Here is a 19,463-nt window from a genome sequence, read left to right on the forward strand (position 1 = left end):
CAACTGCCTTTAATCTTGTGGCTAGGAGCTTGGAAATGATCTTATAAATACAACCAATCAAGCTAATCGGCCTGAAATCGCTCAACTTGAGTGGATCTTTGATTTTCGGGGCAAGAGTAATGAATGACGAGTTGCATCCTCTAGCAAAACTGTCGTGTTTTTAAAAATGCTTTACAAGAGAAAATATATTATCCTCAACCATGTCCCAATATTCATTAAGGAATTTAAATGTAAAGCCATCCGGCCCCGGTGCCTTCTCGTTACCACATGCCTAAACTGCCAATTTAATATTCGTACGTGAAAAGGCAATCTCCAAATTTGAGCTGTCATCTAGGGATAAGCTTTTGAATTTATTGTTGATGATCTTAGGATGTGAAGGCTATCGTTCTTTAAATTATTTTCAAAAAAACTCCAATGCCTCTTTTTTAATCGCCTTAGCATATGTGTTCCAATTTCCATCTATCATGAGACCCTTAATCTGGTTCTTTCGGTGCTTGGTATTGACATATCCGTGAAAGAATCTTGAGCTCTCGTCCCCGTCAACCACCCATTTGATTCGAGATTTCTGTTTCAAAACAAGTGCAACCATATTTTCCATATCAATTATGTGCTTAATCCCATCTCTCCGTTCTTGTATTTCCATATCAGTCAGATTCCTAGATTCAGCCATTGTATCAATGTCGTCTACCCTTGTCTAGTTTTTTAAGATCACTCATCTCTTTAAGGTAGTCGGATGCCCTCCACTTATTTATCTTGATCGTTAGGAACTTCAACTTAGCTAAGAGATATGCATCAGTAGTACCATACCCTTTCAATCTCATCCATGCGTTTCTTGCCATGGTCTCGAAGCCATCCCTGAGCATCCAACTATTAAAGAAGCGAAATGGATGAGGGTCAAAGTCTATTACACCAGTAAAATGGGTCAGTGATCTAACACTTCACGTGGTAGCAACGTGACATATATCGATGGGAAGGTGTACGTGAAGTTAGTACAGAAAAGGAATCTGTCTGGTTTGCTCAACTTCAAATCTTCGTGACAAAAGAAAGTGTATTTATGCCCACCCATTTAAAGGTCAACAAGACCAGCCTCCTGTATGAATTGATTAAAACCGTTGGCACTAGCATAACAAAAATGAGATTTAATTCGTTCTTCATCCCTCCTCACAACGTTAAAATCACCAAACCGTCAACAATAATATTGGTGAGTTCATAAGCATTTTTGTATGAAAAGGGTTTTTTAAACTTTGTTTAAAATAATGTTGTATGTTTCTAGAAAATCCGACATTTTCTATAAAATGAGTTTTAAGCCTTATAACCAAGACTAAAATGTATGTAAGTCCTTTGTATCTTTCTATTGTAAGTGTAAAAATGTATGTTCCTAGAAAACCCAATATTTTCTGATGTATGAAAACTGTAGTCTTAAACCCTAAGACGAGAAATATACCAATAGTGTATTGAAAAGTAGTATGTAGTTTTATTTTTTTAAAACTTGTGAAGTGTAAGCTTCTTGTAAACCAAGATAGTATCGTTAATCCCTATGTGAGTTATTATAACCATGTTTGATGTGACTGTTATGCCTGTACGACGTTCTTTAGGCGTCGGAATTGGTAGATATTTGTCACCTTAGACTAGCCCGTCTAGTTGTAGCGAACAACTCAAATGTGGGGTTGTCAATCCCGTATAGATCTATACACAACTATCTCGTTCTCCCTCTCGAAGACTTTGGTTATAATGAAGGACTTAGAGTATACGCTAGGTAGGTACAATGAATAGAATGTCTCACTAGAGCATTAACAGATTTACGTGAACTATGACTTCCATTTCTTGTATAATGAAAAAATCATACTATTGAAAATTTATGACATGTGCTTTATGACACCTAAATTATACCATTTATAGTTTGTCTTGTATCCTTTTATGTAAACTATTTTTATAAAATTTATATATATATATATATATATATATATATATATATATATATATATATATATATATCAAGTTGTAATCTTGTCTAGTGGTAATATATGTTGTTAAAACATAATATTTTTGGGTTTTAACCCACCAAGACAGTGGTAACTAAAAAATATGACCACTTTAACTCGAAAAACTATTTTTAGTAAAAATTACCAAAATTTGTAGTTTTGTACTTCTCATAGGTCACGAGTTTTATAATATTAAATGGTGACTTCAACATTTTTATGCGAGTAGTTATGCCAATTTCAAATAGTAAAAATGAGAGATGTATGTATCCAAAAGTCAAATATATTTTGACTTGTAAAACCTTACAAGTCACGATATTTATGTATGAATATATGATGATTTCAACATGTTATGCACATATTACTTCTTAAACAAGTTGATGCATGCAAATATCCATAGGGTAAACGTATTTTGATTTGTATAAAAGCATGTAAAACTCGAAAAGATAGGGGTGTGAAGCTCACCTTGGTTATTTTCGTGGGTGGTAGGAAGGATGGTGAAGAAGATTTCGAGCTTAGGATGAAGATGATGATCTTGAAGAGCTTCTTGGAAAGGTTGGTATTCCAGGAAAAATAACACATGAAAATGCATGTAACCATGGTGATTCTAACATAAGAATGATTAGAAATACAAGGGATACACGAAATGTTTACCAAATCCACTAGGATTCGGCCTTGAGATGAGGAGTCTTGAAGAAGGTGGCTTTGTTTTTAGAGAGAAGGAAAGTGAGTGGGCAAAACTCAAGTGGCAAGAGTGGGATAACCCACTCTCGGCCGAAGTATATAAGGAGGAGGGGGTGATTTCTTTTATCTTTACATGTTGGTTCGTTGTATGTTTCTCATGGATACTTGGTAGTTAGTTGTTTTCATGGCATGGATGTTTGAAGGGTAATGGATTGTAAAGTTGTGAGGTGTCATGTAAAAAAATCAATCCTTTTTTTCTTACACTCCAAACCGAATTCCATGGCTTAGAGGAGGGTTTTAGGTTTTTAGGGTAGCCTAAAACACCCTCCATTCACATAAGGTTTTTGGTCCTAGGCTTTCCATTAGATGGGTTTTCGGTCAAGGGGTTATTTTGGCCGAGAACTTTAGAGCCAAGGTCCATTTTTGATTTATGTATGATGCATTTGATCTATTTTGGTCTTCTAAATTTTTATTATGAGTATGCATATATATGAACTCATATAACATTGTCATTTTTGAATTACAATAATCTATTGCAACAAGGTTACATAGAGAAATTGTTTGTACATGGATACAATCTCGACCCTAATTTTGCTAGTTGCCACATCATCCCCATGATAAAGGGAATTACATCCCGAAATTAGTTCTAGAGTGGGCCCTCAAGAATTAAGGAAGAGATGTGGATACCTTTGCTTCATATGGTCTTCGTGTTCCTGGTCTTCACGTTCCCAGGTGAACTCAAGTCCTTGTTTGGCACTCCATCGAACCTTCACAATAGGGATGCAACTCTGTTTCATTTGTTTCACCTCCCTGTCCGTTATTTCTACGGGTTCCTCGAAGAAATGGAGGTTCTCGTTTATTTCAATCTCATCAAGTGGAATGACGAGAGTCTCGTCAGATAGGCATTTCTTTAGATTGGACACATGAAATACAGGGTGCACATTGCTAAGCTCTGGTGGTAATAGTTGCTTGTAAGTGTTGGATTAATGTCTAAGTCCATAACTATAATTGGTAAGACTTGACCCGACCCGGCATGGTCCATTTGGGTTGCATGGCATCATGCACTTGGATAGACTAAAATGTTTGAAATAAGACACTTATGGTTATTAATATATTATAAGTTCTAGTATATTAATAATAAGAATAATAAGATTATTTAATTAGTATTGATCAAGAATTAATCTAGGATTAATTAAGTGATCAAAGTAAGATTAATTAAATATATGGGTTGATTGTGTAAATCATCCATACTTGTATAGTGGGCTAATGCTCCATGGATAATCAAGTTGGGCTAAAACCCATAGGATGGTCCATGGTGTATTTGAACCCATGGATCCAAGGAAATGGAAAGTCATGACAATTAAGGTTTACCCTAATTGTAACACTATATAAAGATCTTATTCTTGACAAAATCGCCACTAGTATTATTCTAGAGAGGGCTAGCCGATTTCATAAAGTGTAGAATTCTCTCAAGTTATTCCAAGTGTATTTGATGTTGTGTGAACCATTTGAGGTGTCACACTTGGGGCACTAGGCACTCAAGTTTCATGAAGACATTCTACATCAAAGAGGTATGTATTCTATCTTGTTATATTGATACTTTTGTATGCTAGATTAGGATAATACCTTGGATGTTCATATTTGCATGTATAATAGAGAAAACATAGATCCAAGGTATTTAGGGTTGCATGTACACTTAGGAGTGTTAGAATGCTCATAACCCAATAGTGGTATCAGAGTCTAGGCTTGTTTTCTTGTTATACCTGCAATAGAAGCTGAAAAAACGAATTTGTTGCTGTCTGATCATCAGACTCGGCGAGTCCATCAGGAGACTCGGTGAGTCCATGTCTAAAATGTGATCAATTCGATCCAACTCGCCGAGTTGGTTCATGCACTCGACGAGTTGGACCCCCAGACAACATATTTTCGAGGTTTTTGGCTAGAAATGGACTAGGAACATTACCCTAAGTTATTTTTGAACTTATAAACTTGTTTTTTAATGTGATAATGTTCATGCTAATCCAATTTCAAAGATAATTGTCAATAGATTCATGTTTTGTATTAGTTTAATGGTTAGACTAATTACATGAAAAAGTTTGATTTGAATTATCTTGTTCTTATGAGTTGCTTAGATTAATAGAAAAGTTAATTGAAATAGTTGCTTTCAATCCATTTTAATCTAAGAGTTGAGTATAAAATGTGTTTGTGTAACTTGTCCTCAAGTTACATGAAGAGTCACATTAAAAACTCATAAAACTCATAAAAGTTGGCAAAGGTTACAAAAATGAAGAGTCTAGTTTTTATTAATTGGAGTTATGACTCCATAATTTGTCCTCAAGTTATGGAGCACCAAGAGTCTCTTCATTAAATAAATAAATAAAATAATGTAACCTTAATTAATTCCATAAGTTATAAAATAAAGAAAAGTTAATTCTTTTATTAGTTTAAAGTCTTCCATAACTTGTCCTCAAGTTATGGAACTTGAAGAGTTTTTGGATTAAAACTACTTTAAACACATAAATTATGGAATTAATTAGTTTTGAATAGTTTCAAAACTTACCCTCAAGTTTTGGAATTTGTAAATTTTTCTCTTATGAATACTTTAATTCCAAGTTAGCCCTTAGAATTTTAAAAGTTAAAATTCAACCCTTATACTTTATAATATTATAAGTTAATAATATATATATATATATATATATATATATATATATATATATATATATATATATATATATATGTATAAGAGTAAAGTCAGTCTTACCGCTAGTACGCCTCATTCACGAAGCCGGTCTATAAGGTGGCTATAAGGTTGTTGCCTATAAAATGGCAACTTAATGGGTGTCCATTCTCACCCACCGCTTGCTTGACTGGTGGAGGGTCGTTAGCCGAACGGGTTTGACAGGACTATAATTCCCCCTTCATTAAAAGTATTAATGATAAATACTAAGTAACTAAACTCTTAATAATACCCAATCTTAGTTACTTAGGAAAATGTGAATAAGGTGCTAATCCATGAAATTACACTTTGCACTTTGTTTAAGTCGGTTAGTGGAGCGTGTGTGGTTAACTGGCACACTAACTCGTATTTAACAAGGTAGGCAAAGGGTAACTTAATGTTTATCATAGTATCGATGGAGCGTGTGTGGTTAACCGGAACATCGATTGAGGGGTAAACACTTAAGGGTACCAAGTAATTTGCATGGTTACTTCACACCTTGTTTTGTGATCCTCGGCATCCCAGTCACAAAACCTGAAGGGCACACTCGAGATTGAAACATGCCATCGAACAGTTCAATGAATCTCAAAAGATCTAGGAGTTTCAAAACCAATTAAAACCTAATAATACATTTCGTTTATCTTGGTGGAAATTGGTGAATCGTCATTCACCTACCTTCAAATTGTTTTATAGCTTGGATTACGGCGTACCTCTTCTAAGTTATAAAAATAGTTTGTTGGGTCCTAGCCTTAATATTTCATATTGGGTGTCATATTAAGGACTTTAAATCAACTATCTTGAATATCTCCCATAACATGTCTGGTTTAGCCATTTATGATCTTCCCAAATCTCTTGAAAAAAGCTTTCCTAAATGAAGATGATGTCCCTTGGAAATCATACTTCTTTCACCTCCTCCAATTATTCTCCCTAACCCACAAGTTCTTAAAAAGTTTAAGGTCACTCGAACCCTATTGGCAAGTGAAGGTCTAGGTGTGGTCACATCTTGGAGATGTAGTCACATATTGACAAGCCGGGAGATAAGGGTGTCAAAGTCTTGAGAAAGTTGGTGGTTCAACTACTTTCTAAGTCACATAGTGAGTTCTTTTTGGAACACCTATGAAACAGACTATGACAAGACCCTTAATGATCTTATTTATTTGTTAAGATCAACTTCCTCAAAAACTTGATGGACATTGACAATAGTGACACAGGAAATCCAGAAAAGCATTCTCTTCCTAATGGAAAGGGATCGGCCATAGTCAACTCGGTTGAACAAATGGTAAAGAGAAAAGGCTAAGTCTGTGATAGTCCCGTGTACCATTATCAAAGGGTCCATATGTTTATATTGCCAAAGAAAGGGTAATTAGTTGCGAAGCTGCCAAATTTACCTAAGGATGTTAAAGTCAATAAGGTCGACTCTACTTCAGGTAAAGTCCACTAATCTAACTCTGTTAAGTTTCTATTCTGAGATTCCTGATACGTGATGTGACTGGGTCACATGGTAATGTTTTAAGAATCAAAGAAAAGTAAAGGAACTTAAAGAAAGAATATGCTGAATCTGATCGCATAGATGGATTTCTATCGCATAGTTTGAAAATCGGATTCTTGAGCTACTTCTTAGGAGTTATGAGATCTTGCTTAGGAATAGATAACAACAAGTTTTCATATGGATTGTAAGGATAAGTTTTTCCGCAAAGTTTTAAAATAAAAGGAAATTTTTGATTTTAGTTATTTTAAAATATCCTTACAATGGCATTTGAGGAAAAAGTGTTGTTTATAAGATTCCATTAATAGCAAGAGTGGAAATATGAAATTGATTCTTTCATTTGTGGTAATGTCTAAATTTACCAAATAAGGAAAGATTCTCATCACCCAAGTTTCATTTGGACCGGGACTTGGAATCATGCAAGTTGTATAGCATGATGAATGAGAACTTTCAAGTATTGGAAAAATTAAGACTAATTACTTGTTCACATGGATGTGTGAGTCAAGTAATGGACTAAGGGATCGAGTACATAGTCATGTGCACTGATTAAGTCCACCACAAAAGATATAAGGCTATTCGTCATAGTTTACTAAAGCTCAGTAAATATGATTATACTTATAAGCTTAAGTGTAACTCTGAGACATTGGAAAAGGTTCCAACGTATGGCAGAGCGAATAAGAAGAATCAACTTAGGTAGAAAGATAAAAGTTTCTCAAATCTGAAAAGATGGGAGAGTACTTTAGTATCAGTTTTGTGATCATCTTAATGATTAAGAAACCATATCACAATTAGTTCTCTAAGGAAGTCTTAGTGCATTCTTATAACTAAGAAGAAGGGATCTTGAATTGTTGAAATGGTTAAATCAAGAAGATGATTCATACTTCATTCCAATACAAGTCTTAGAGTCATACTCCAAGATTGTAATTTGAGTGACATGTCTTTAAGAAGGTTTAAAACACGTGTCAAATGTAAGAGTAAAAGTGTCCTACTCTTGTTCATTTGAAGTTGGTAAGTTGTGATGTTTTGGATAAAACAAAGACCAACTTAGGCCAACTATGTGAAGCGTTTGTCTTGATAAAGAATCCGCACTATCCCTTGAATATTTGACAAGAGATTCTTATATGTTAAGAGGACAGTGGGAGTCTTAAAGGTCTTGAAAGTCTCAAGAACTAATCAAGAATAAAACCTGAGTTCTTCACTAGCACACAACTTGAGGTTTATAACCTATCGTGTTGACATATTCTGTGCCCATTCCAGTTAAAGTTGGCTTTGCATATGAGTTCTTAGAGTTCTCAATGTGTTGCACAACAACTTGGAAGCAATGGCAGGCCCTTGAGCTGCCAGGTGGCAAGAAGTTAAGATTGAGTTTAGTCCATATGAGTTCGGATTTGTCATTATCCTTGTCTTGTGACTATGGTTTTGACAATTCACATGGATAAGAACACATACACCATTAAATCTAAGTGTCATAAGGTTTCTCTCCGATTCATGAAAATGATGGTGAGGAAACACTTTCACTAAGTAGATTTTAGATAGATAGCAATTATGATATTTGCATTCTCAAAGTCGTTAGTGGAGCGTGTGTGGTTTACCGGCACACTAACCTGGAATTGTGAGAAATGGCAAGAAGGTCTAAGCATTATGATTACGGCATCCCTCTTCATAATTGTTTAGACACACAAGTGTGCTATCTAAAGGAAGGTGTATGATTTTGATAAAGTTCTATCAAAACAATCCAGTATCAGAAATCTGAACTTTGGTAAGAAAGTCAATAAAGTATTGATTTCTAGAAGTCCAGCTGATTTTTGAGTACATGTCAAAGCTAGTGGGAGCATAAGTGTTATGCTAATAATCATCATGTTAGTAGGAGCATGATAATTATGATAAAGATTGCAAGTTAGCAACGTTAATTATAGAAAACAAAAGGTTTCAATTAGGAAAAAGTTGTTTTGCTATAATTAAGGGAGAGGAAATTATACTTCATCTCAAATCTATAAGCTTAGATCGTGAGGTTTTAATCATTTAGTCAAGGATATATATGAATTTCATGTTGGAATGGCTCAACATAAGGAAATTCTGTATATGGGTCCATTATTTGCGTTCTAAAATTCGATTATGATTACGACATCCCTTTTCATAATCTGAATTATGAGAACTTGGCAAATAGAAATGGAAATGTTATAGCAAAAGACTGGTTTAGTCTTTATGTGAGACATCATGAATCGTGTCCCATATGCTTCGGATATAGGATCGATTACATGTGCTATAGTTATCCGTTCTAAAAGTTTCCAAATGCCTGGGGCATTAAGAAGGGAAAAGGTTTAGAACTGGATATGACTAAAAGGATTAAACAATTGTCGAGGACAATCTAAGGTTTACCAAAGATTGGTTGCTCAAGGACAATTGGAAGTATAGTTATAATTCTGGAAGGACCATATTGATATAATCTGCAAGGAGGCAACTCTTATTCAGAAGTGATAGTCAAAATGAATCTGGAAATGTTTCAAAGTCAGAAATTATCAATCTGTGTAAGATTAAGGAAACTTAATGCAAGAAGGATGTTTCCAAGGAGTTGATCTCCTTTGGAATGCTCTGTAATGATTGTTGTCAAGTCTTTCTGACTTTGTGCATAATCATTACGAGAGGATCAATGCATATAAGTTTAGAATCTAACAGATTTCAGTAAATGGCATGAATTTGGAATTCTTGCATTTGCAGTAAGGATTTGAGAGTGTGAAAAGAGAATCATTGAAGTTATGTTCAATTGATCTAGTTCACAAAGTAAATATCATAGATAAACATAGCATGCATACTTGGTGTATGGCATGACTAGTGTTTAGAAAACATATTGTACATGCTTGGAGCATGGGACAACTATTGTTTTAAATTCAAGAATAAAGTTGATAGCTGAAACAGTATACAATGAATAATGTGTAATCATATGGTGATAAATAAAAGGTGTTTTATTTATGTTCATAGGTTTTGATACCATATTGGATTCAATTATTATTGTGTTTCATTTTGCATGTTTTGACTTCCAGAATAAACTAGGTTATTCTTCTGGAATGACTAAGTTATTCAAACCATCCACAGTCGGTCATATGTTGGAAGTAGATATGAATTAAGACTGTCATGGATTGGCTTGTAGAGGTCTAAGGTGTTGGACAAAGGGCTACAACACTCATGAGTGCTCATAAGTTCTAAGTATTGGATTCAACCCACGCTCATTGGAATCACTTCATGGATTTTATCACGAGTGATCATGAGACGATAATATCTTATATTCTTCAAACCTAGAGATATGAGTTGTTACTATGAGTTGATAGTACATTGATTGCACGAAAACGCATTGGTAACTCGATGTTATAAAACGCGCCTTTGTGTATGATTCAACAAGTAGTAGAACAAGCCATATGAATCGAAGTTTATCCATTCCTTTTACCTTCGGGATAAAAGCGATATCTGTGGGCCCCTCGATGATTTGATGATGACAAATGGAAGTGCTCGGCCGAGCCAGGACTGATTTGATTTGTTCAATTAGTCAGTCGTCATAAATCGGAAATCGGGAAACAACAAATGGACAGAGAGAATGATTATAATCCATGTCTCAGTCCATATGATATCTAGAATGGAGGAATATATGATCCCTTATCTAATGGACAAGTCATTGACAAAGGTCAGCGTTTATCGACAAGGTCAGAGTTCGACAGAAGCTTTTGAGAGCTACGATTGCCAATTGGTTCCTGAAGTCATACGCAATAATAGTTTTAGACTTATCCAAGTGGGAGACTGTTGGATTAATGTCTAAGTCCATAACTATAATTGGTAAGACTTGACCCGACCCGGCATGGTCCATTTGGGTTGCATGGCATCATGCACTTGGATAGACTAAAATGTTTGAAATAAGACACTTATGGTTATTAATATATTATAAGTTCTAGTATATTAATAATAAGAATAATAAGATTATTTAATTAGTATTGATCAAGAATTAATCTAGGATTAATTAAGTGATCAAAATAAGACTAATTAAATATATGGGTTGATTGTGTAAATCATCCATACTTGTATAGTGGGCTAATGCTCCATGGATAATCAAGTTGGGCTAAAACCCATAGGATGGTCCATGGATGCTCCATGGTGTATTTGAACCCATGGATCCAAGGAAATGGAAAGTCATGACAATTAAGGTTTACCCTAATTGTAACACTATATAAAGATCTTATTCTTGACAAAATCGCCACTAGTATTATTCTAGAGAGGGCTAGCCGATTTCATGAAGTGTAGAATTCTCTCAAGTTATTCCAAGTGTATTTGATGTTGTGTGAACCATTTGAGGTGTCACACTTGGGGCAATAGGCACTCAAGCTTCATGAAGACATTCCACATCAAAGAGGTATGTATTCTATCTTGTTATATTGATAGTTTTGTATGCTAGATTAGGATAATACATTGGATGTTCATATTTGCATGTCTAATAGAGAAAACATAGATCCAAGGTATTTAGGGTTGCATGTACACTTAGGAGTGTTAGAATGCTCATAACCCAACAGTAAGCCACCGGACCGATCCTATCAAGGATTTCAAAGGGTCCGATGTATCTCATATTCAATTTTACATGCTTCTTAAAGTGTATCATCCCTTTCCAGGGAGTGACTTTTAGTAGCACACGATCACCGACTTGAAATTCCAAGGGCTTCCGTCGTTTATCTGTGTAGCTCATTTGTCAATCTCTGGACGCCTTTAGTCATTCCCTAATCTGAACGATCTTCTCGGTCGTCTCCCTGATAATCTCGGTACCAGTGAGAGTGATGTTTGGTACTTGCCCTTTTTCGAGTTGTGTATCTCCCACCTCAGCCCAACAGAGAGGTGATCTGCATTTATGTCCATATAGGGCCTCAAAAGGAGCGACCTTGATGCTTGTGTGATAACTATTGTTGTATGAGAATTTAATCAGTGGCAAATGGGTATCCCACATGTTGCTAAAGTCTATCACACAGGCTCTTAGCATATCCTCTAGTGTCTGGATGGTCCTTTCACTCTAGTTATCTGTTTAGGGATGGCAAGTGTAACATCTGGACTTTCAGGTATAATATTGTGTGTTTAAATGTTGAAATTTATAGAGTGACTTGACGATTTGTGAGTCCAACTTGCCGAGTAGGGTCAAGTTACCCGCGTGTAATTAATGAGTGGACTCGATGAGTCAGAGGGCTAACTCACTGAGTAGGTTCTGGGCAGAGAAACCCTAATTTCCTGGGGTTTGGGCCAATATAAGGGAACTTATGCCCCATTTCCACCTCACCAGTTACCCTACATTCCTGAGAGAAAACCCTAATCGCCATTAGAGCTAGAAAGTGAGTGAGGAGCTAGGTTGGTGGTTGTTGGTGCATTCCTTGAAGGAAAAGTGAAGAGTATTGAGGTTTGGGTAAGAGGAGGCTTTGGATCCACAGATTCAGCAGTGTTTGCTTGAGGTAAATATGTTGACTTGCTCATCTTCTAGGGAGATCTTGATGCGTGGGTTTTCTAGGGTTTTCTTCCATTTGTTAGACATTGAGCCTTTTGTGTATGATTTGAGGTTGGAAACCCAGATTTGAAATGTGGATGGTCTTGAGAGCCCAAAGACCTGAACTTTATTGAGCTAGAGACTAGACTTTGAGCACCTAACCCTTTGTAAGACTTAGTATTGGCATTTTTGGGCATATATGCCATGCATGAGCGTAAAGGTCAAGACTTTACGTGGATTTTGTGCCTTTAAGGACTAGATCTAGAGTCAAGTGTGGTAGATCTGACCTTGGACGTCTGAATGAGAAATTGGATCGAAGGGACTCGCCGAGTCCATGGCCTGACTCGACGAGTCAGTGAGGGTTTGTCTCGATGAGCTTGATTATGCGATAACTTGACAAGTTGGCATCTATTCGATGAGCTAAGATGGACCTTTGCGAGTTGTCTGATAAAAACGAGTGGACTCGACGAGTCACATGGGTGCACTCAGAGAGTTGGGTCAGACATGGACTGTTGACTCGAGTTTGACTGTTGTTGACTTTAGGGTTGGATCAAACATGAGTAATGGAGACGAAGGACGAGTCGCATCGTATGTGTATAGACTATAGGGAGCTGAATAAGGTAACAGTGAAGAACCGTTACCCACTCCCGAGGATTGACAACCTCTTTGACCAACTACATGGAGCATCTTGGTTCTCCAATATTGATCTGCGTTCAGGATATCATCAAATGAGGGTCAGGGAGGAGGATGTGCAGAAGACTGCGTTTCGGACGCGCTATGGCCACTACGAGTTTGTGGTGATCCCTTCGGGCTCACCAATGCTCCTGTCATGTTCATGGACCTCATGAACCGCGTGTGTTGACCGATGTTAGACCGGTCAGTGATGGTGTTTATCGATGATATCTTGGTTTATTCCAAGACGCAGGAGGAGCACAAGGAGCACCTGCGGGAGGTGCTGGAGACTTTGAGGAGGGAGAGCTTGTATGCCAAGTTCTCCAAATGAGAGTTTTGGTTGCGCGAGGTGCAGTTTCTTGGGCACCTTGTCAACCAGAACGGGATTTCGGTAGATCCGGCCAAGGTGGAGGCCGTGATGAGATGGGAGGTTCCGAAGTCTCCATCTGAGATTCGGAGTTTCCTAGGATTAGCAGGCTATTATCGGAGATTCATCCAGGATTTCTCCAAGATAGTCGTACCGTTGACCAGGCTAACAAGGAAGGTCGTGGTCTTTCGATGGGGGCCTGAGCAGCAGGCAGCGTTCGAGACACTGAGACAGAGATTGTGCGAGGCGCCAATCTTAGCCCTGCCAAAGGGCATGGAGAATTTTGTTGTGTACTGCGATGCGTCCATTTCAGGTTTGGGCGCGGTGTTGATGCAGAGAGGGCATGTCATCGCCTACGCGTCGAGGCAGCTGAAGCTTCACGAGGAGAATTACCCAACACAAGATTTGGAGTTGGGGGTTGTTGTGTTCGCCCTCAAGATTTGGCGTCATTACCTCTATTGGGTTCGTTGTACGATTTACACTGACCACAAGAGTTTGAGGTATCTCATGGACCAGTCAAATCTGAATATGAGGCAACGTCGGTGGCTTGATGTGGTGAAGGATTATGATTGTGAGATCCTCTACCATCCAGGGAAGGCCAATGTCATGGCTGATGCTGTAACAACCCAATTTTCACGTACAGAAATTTCGTTGTTAAAACTTTACTTAGAAAACACTAATAATTAAAACATTGTTTAATTAAACCATTTCACATCTAAAACCCAAATTTGAAATCCACAGCATGTAAACAACCAAAATATCAGAGTATCAATCCCAGAATAAACTCATAATTGCGGAAACAGAGTGTGTGTGTGTGATATGCTGCTACCATGCCGGCTCCTTTCCCTTAGCTGAAGAGGTACCTGAAACCAAAACTGAAAACTGTAAGCACGAAGCTTAGTGAGTTCCCCCACTGTACCCCATACCATATAATCACATAACATACATAAATTGTCAGGCATATCTGGGTGCCCGACCTACCCCTTCGGTCCTCTCGACCGGATGCTGCCTAGCATATCTGGGTGCTGGCCTCCCCTTCGGTCCTCTCAACCGGATACTGCCTAGCATATCTGGGTACTGTCCTCCCCTTCGGTCCTCTCGACCGGATACTGCCTAGCATATATGGGTGTTGGCCTCCCCTTCGGTCCTCTCGACCGGATACTAGGGACTATTTCACCCCTACTACCACCACATAACACATATATCACATAGTCTATCTAGCATGGTTGGGCATGACCGCCCCTTCGGCCCTTTCGACCGGTACTCTGGGGGACTATCTCCCGCTACTGTCACTAACACATAAACATAACACAGGTAGTAGCAACCCTAGATGAACATCACAAAGACAATCATCTAATCATACATCTCATACTGGTGGGTCGGCATTGTGGCCTTAGACCCACCGCTACTGGAAGGTAACTCACCTCAAAGTAGCTGCTGAACTGATCGGAAACTGACTGTCTACTGCTGCTGCTGCTCCGAACATCCTCCGACTATAAATCCCACAAAACGATCAGTCAAACACTGCTAGATGTTCTTAGGGTAAAATGACCCCTTTTACCCTCGACCAGGTCGAAATCCAAATCAAAGTCAACTTCCAGTTAACTGGACTCGCCGAGTCCGCGAGCAACTCGCCGAGTCCTTCCCTTACTAATCCGATCCCACTCGCCAGGTCCCTCTCCCCTCTCACTGAGTCACCCTTGACTCACCACTCGGGACTATGGGGCCGACTTGAGTACCAACTCGCCGAGTTTGAAGAACAACTCGGCAAGCTCCATGCAATCTTCATAGGACTCGCCGAGTTGTTCATCCAACTCGCCGAGTCTAAGGCCATCTTCATAGAACTCGTTGAGTACCACTTTGGGACTCGCCGAGTTCCTCGACCCATTTCCCAAGTAGGCCAGATCTGAGACATGCAATGCTTCAAAACCACGGATCTATGGTCCTAGGGCATGTTTACCACGTAAAGTTGCAAACTTTACGTGCATGCATGGCCCAATGAGCTCAAACATGCAATTCCAAGCTCTTTAAGAGGTCCTACACTCAATAGGGACCTCAATCACCTCAACCACAAAGACTTTATGCTACTAGGATGTTTTAAAGGTCCAAATCCGAAGTCCTTGCAGAACATTAACCATAAACACATAGAGATTTAGGTTCTTAGGGCTTAAAACCTCTTTTTAGGGACAAGAAAGGGGTTCCATGAACTAAAGGTCAAGGTAGGAACTTTTCTACCTGAATAGAAGCCCTTCACAGAGTATATTCCGGATCTTCTTCCCTTCTTGCACTCTTCAACCTTCTCCTTCTTCTCCCAAGCTCCAAACCACCTTCAAAATGCTAGAAATCACCCACAAGGACACAAAGGGGGCTAGGGCTTTGTTCTACAGATCTCTGGGAGTGCTAGGGGTTGTGGAGGCTGGGTTAGATCGTTTAAATGGGGTGCAAACACCTGGGTTAGGGTTTTAGTCCATACAGGGTCTACTCGCAGAGTAGCCAGAGTTGAACCCGAGTCTAGACCTGCTTTTACTCGGCGAGTTAGTCCTTCAACTTGCCGAGACCAAGGTTAAAATGCAATACATAAGGAAAGTTAATAATCAAAAAAACATACCAGGAATCAGGTGCTAGAAATCTCCCCCACTTATTTTAGACTTCGTCCTCGAAGTCTGCTGCTTGATCCTGAAACAGCTCGGGGTAATGCTCCATCATTTCTTCCACTGGCTCCTAAGTCCACTCGGACCCCTTTCGGTGCTGCCACTACACCTTCACTAACTCTACCCTCTTGTTCCTCAGATCCTTCGACTTCCGGTCGAGGATTGCGACTGGGCGCTCAATGAAATTCAGGCTGTCATCAACCTGTATCTCCTCTAATGGCACCACCGTTGAGTCATCCACGAGACACTTCCGTAGCTGGGAGACATGGAAGGTGTCGTGGATCTGGCTGAGCTCGGCTGGCAGATCCAGCCTATATGCCACCTTGCCCACCCGGGCTACAACCCTGAACGGACCAATGAATCTCAGGCCCAACTTGCCCCGCTTCCTGAATCAACAACGCCTTTCCAAGGCGATACCTTCAGGAGAACCATATCCCCGACCTGGAACTCCAGGTCTGATGGACGCTTGTCGGCGTAGCTTTTCTGCCGACTCTACGCAGTCTGCAGCCTGCTCCGAACCTGCTGAATCCTCTCGGTAGTCTTGAGCACCACTTCGGTGCTCCCCATAACTCTCTGACCAACCTCTCCCCAGCATATTGGGGTCCTGCACCTACGTCTGTACAACATCTCGAATGGAGGGCGGTCGATACTCGCGTGGTAGCTGTTGTTGTACGAGAACTCAGCCAAGGGAAGATAAGTATCCCAGCTACCACCAAAGTCTAGCACGCATGCCCGCAACATATCCTCCAGAGTCTGGATGGTCCGCTCGCTTTGACCATCTGTCTGCGGGTGAAAGGCGGTGCTAAAATGCAAACGAGTACCCAACTCGTCACGAAACCTCTTCAAAAACCTGGAAGTAAAACGCACATCCTTGTCCGAGATAACAGATACTGGCACCTTGTGCCGCGCCACAATCTCCCTAATATAGATGTCGGCCAATTTCTCTGCTGAAATGCTCTCCTGAATCGGAATAAAATGAGCACTCTTGGTCAATCGATCCACGATGACCCAAATCGAATCTACTCCACGCGCGGTCCTGGGAAGCTTCGTGATAAAATCCAACGTGATATCTTCCCATTTCCACAACGGGATGTCCAACGGCTGCACCTTTCTATGCGGTCTCTGATGTTCGGCATTGACCTTCCTGCAGGTCAAGCACCGCTCGACGTACCAAGCCACATCCCGCTTCATGCAGGGCCACCAATAATTTAGACGAAGATCCCTATACATCTTCGTCGCCCCTGGATGAATAGAGAATCGGGATTTATGCGCCTCCTCCATCAAGATCTGACGCACGCCTCCGTGATACGGCACCCACACCCTTCGGTGTAGTGTCAATAGCCCTCGGCTATCATAATCGAAGGACGTAACCTGACCCACCACACGCTCGCTCTTCCGATGCTCCTCCTTGATAGCCTCCTGTTGAGCCTCCCGAATCTGCTCCAACAGAGGAGTCACCACAGTCATCCTCATGCAAACATCCCTGATCGGCGCCGTCTTGCGGCTAAGCGCATCGGCCACTACATTGGCCTTCCTCGGGTGGTAAAGGATCTCACAATCATAATCCTTCACCACGTCCAACCACCGACGCTGCCTCATGTTCAGACTCGGCTGATCCATGAGGTACCTCAAACTCTTGTGGTCAGTGTAGATGGTACAACGAACCCCGTAGAGGTAATGCCGCCAAATCTTGAGAGCGAAAACCACCGCCCCCAACTCTAAATCATGCATCGGGTAGTTCGCTTCGTGAGGCTTCAGCTGCCTCGAGGCATAAGCAATGACATGCCCCCTCTGCATCAATACTGCACCCAAGTCTGAGATCGACGCATCACAATATACCACAAAATCCTCTACGTCCTCGGGGAGGGCTAAGATTGGCGCCTCGCACAATCTCTGTCTCAGCGTCTCAAACGCAGCCTGCTGCTCGGGTCCCCACCGAAAGACCACGGCTTTCTTTGTCAGCCGTGTCAGGGGCACGGCTATCTTGGAGAAATCCTGAATGAATCTCCGATAGTAGCATGCTAATCCGAGGAAACTCCGAATCTTGGATGGAGACTTGGGGACTTCCCATCTCATCACGGCCTCGACCTTGGCCGGGTCAACTAGAATCCTGTTCTGGTTGACAAGATGTCTGAGAAATTGCACCTCGTGCAACCAAAACTCGCACTTGGAGAACTTGGCATATAAGCTCTCCCTCCTCAGGGTCTCCAAAACCTCTCTCAGATACTCCTCATGCTCCTCCTGTGTCTTGGAATAAACCAAGATGTCGTCAATGAAAACTATCACAGACCGATCCAGCATCGGTCTACATACGCGGTCCATGAGGTCCATGAACGCGGCAGGAGCATTGGTGAGCCCAAACGGCATCACCACGAACTCATAATGGCCATAGCGCGTCCGAAACGCGGTCTTCTGCGCATCATCCTCTCTGACCTTCATCTGATGATAACCCGAACGTAAATCGATCTTGGAAAACCAAGACACTCCCTGGAGCTGGTCAAAGAGATCATCAATCCTCGGGAGTGGGTATCGGTTCTTCACCGTTACGTTGTTCAGCTCCCGATAATCTATACACATCCGATGCGACCCGTCCTTCTTTTTCACGAACAGAATCGGGGCTCCCCAGGGTGAACTGCTCAGTCGAATGAATCCCTTGTCTAACAGCTCCTGTAGCTGCGTAGAAAACTCATGCATCTCAAGAGGAGCCAACCGATACGGTGCCTTGGCTATTGGAGCCGCACCAGGAACGAGGTCAATCCTGAACTCCACCTGTCGCTCCGGAGGTATCCCAGGATGCTCCTCTGGAAAGACATCTACGAAATCTCGCACCACCGGAACCTCGCTCACCGTCACCTTACCCGCCTCCCGGGTATCCATCACATACGCGACATAACCTGCGCATCCCTGCTGAAGGTATCGTCTAGCCCTCGCTGCGGAACAGACTGAGGGTCCACACTGTGGCCTCTCGCCATGAATCACTAACTCTCCCCCACTTGGGGTCCTGACCCGCACTAGCTGCTGTGCGCAATCTATCACCGCCCCATTGGGGCTCAACCAATCCATGCCTATAATCACCTTGTTCCCACACAACGGAATGAGAACCAAGTCCACCAGATAACTCTCCTCAAATAACCTCAAAACACAATCCTTAAACACTGTTGATGCTTGCACCGATCGATCATCGACAATCTCTACCTCTAAAGGGCAATCCAATATGCCCAAAGACTCAGTGAACTTCTTGCTAAGCGCAAGGGAAACAAACGATCGGGTAGCACCCGAATCGAACAACACCTGGACTGGGATACCGTTCACATGGAACGATCCTAACACACACATACACACACACACACACATATATATATATATATATATATATATATATATATATATATATATATATATATA

The sequence above is a fragment of the Lactuca saligna genome, chromosome 8, assembly GCF_052625555.1.
Source record: "Lactuca saligna cultivar CGN05327 chromosome 8, ASM5262555v1, whole genome shotgun sequence".
Taxonomy (NCBI): domain Eukaryota; kingdom Viridiplantae; phylum Streptophyta; class Magnoliopsida; order Asterales; family Asteraceae; genus Lactuca; species Lactuca saligna.